The following is a 1,878-nucleotide window of genomic DNA, read 5'->3' as shown; positions in this document are numbered from 1 at the left end:
TACGATGTCTCCGGAAAACCTGTTCAACACATGCTTGGTTGGCGTCTTCCTTGATGACTACAGCAACATCATACAACTGTTTCAAAATAGTGGTCGGTGCAGAGGCATTGCAACAAACTGTAATAATACTAACATGGCACTTTGGATTAACTGCCTCCTGGAAGCAGATATCGAACCACAGGAACTGGAATTGCTGGCATCTGTGTCCATGGACGCTTGTATCAACCTGATTTGTGAGAAGTGTCAGAACAATATACGAGAACTTGAATGGATAAACTGCAAAATATTAATGCTACCCTTGGTGACTATAGAAATGAAACTCGATGGTGTAATGCCTCGCAGAAGAATCCAAGGGGTGTCATTGATAATGTGGGAGAGCGACCCCAAAACCTCCTGCATGGTGTATTCTTGATCTGTGGAGACAGAGCCTGGCCAGGAATTCCTTCTAATGCTGTTGGAGGACTGTGTATTTAGGGACTATTAACTCTCTTAACGCCCAATGTATCTATGATAATAGATCACAGAAGAGCAAGATGAGAAAAACACATTTTGCATGTATATGAATCAAAATGTGATGATAATGTAGATTTTGGGGGATCAAGGTTAAGAGTTTTAGGATCTCTTGTATCTGGTGTTGGCACAGCTAAAGGCTTTAAATATTTTAGAAAAATTAGGATGCTGGCTAGTTAAGCAAACTAACAGAACTTCTAAGGCTTTAAGTGGACTTTTGTTAGATATAGATTCTGTAAGACATGCCACACGGCAGAGTAGAGCCGCGATAGACTTTTTGTTATTAGCTCAAGGACATGGGTGTGAAGATTTTGATGGGATTCGTTAAATAAATTGCTTAGTGGTTGGGGGTTTTTAGGATGGTTGTTATCAGTAGCGAAAACACGACTGATTGTTTTGATGATTGTTGTGGCTGTGTTACTAATGTTGTCATGCATGATTTCTCTGCTGCAAAGGGCCCTGCACTGGACATTGAAGGCAATTTTTTTAGCACAAAAACAAAAAGGGGGAATTGTGGGGGACTACGGTGGGTCCGTGGATTCCCTGATGCATGGGAACAGAAATTAGCCTTGAAGATATGAAGGCCTACCCATGAGAAAGATGGGTGTAAAGGAGTGTCCGGAGATGTTCAGGATGTACCCGTGAGAGAGAAAGGAGTGAAGAGTAACATTGATGATAGCAAAAATAGCCAATGACATGTTACTGCTGTAACTTTTAACCAATACTGAAGAGACACATGAATTGGTAAAACTGTATAAAAATGCAATTGTGGCAATAAATGGCATCTACTACTTTCATCTTGAAAGAGCTTGGTCCATGTCGTTTGTCCATCTAAACCGCGACATGACCCCACACACACGGGTGTGTGCCAGTGTGCGGCTTCCCAGTTTGGAGCAGCAGGGAGGAACTGGAGAGTGCAGGGCTCTGCCAAGGCAGGTTCAGCACCTTGTGCACATGGTGTGGGGTGCTGAGGGACCTGGGCTGCTTTGGCCCAGCAGCGCTGGGGAGGCTGCAGCAGTGCAGGAGTAGCCTGAGAGTGCTTGAAGGGTGGTTTCAGAGATGGTGGAGGTTTCTCCATAGTGGGAAAGAGAAAGAGAAAGAAATAATGGCCCAAATTGCAGCTGGGGAGGTCCAGGCTGGACATGAGCAGAAAGGCATGTGAGTGGAAGGGCAGTGCTGTGGTGGAGCAGGTCAGCAGAGGGAGTCTGCATCAGCCCAAGGCTTTGTGCTTCAAGGAACAGCTGGGAAGGATGGAGAGATCTCAGCAAAGGAAGGAAGATGCTCAGACAAGAGCAAGGTGGGGCAGCAGGGGGGATGTCTCCAGCCTGCAGGGACAGAGGTGCAGGGGATGCCACAGCACAGGACAGG

Source organism: Streptopelia decaocto (genome assembly GCF_964273445.1).
Source record: "Streptopelia decaocto genome assembly, chromosome: 17".
NCBI lineage: Eukaryota > Metazoa > Chordata > Aves > Columbiformes > Columbidae > Streptopelia > Streptopelia decaocto.
This window is presented reverse-complemented; position numbering follows the sequence as displayed.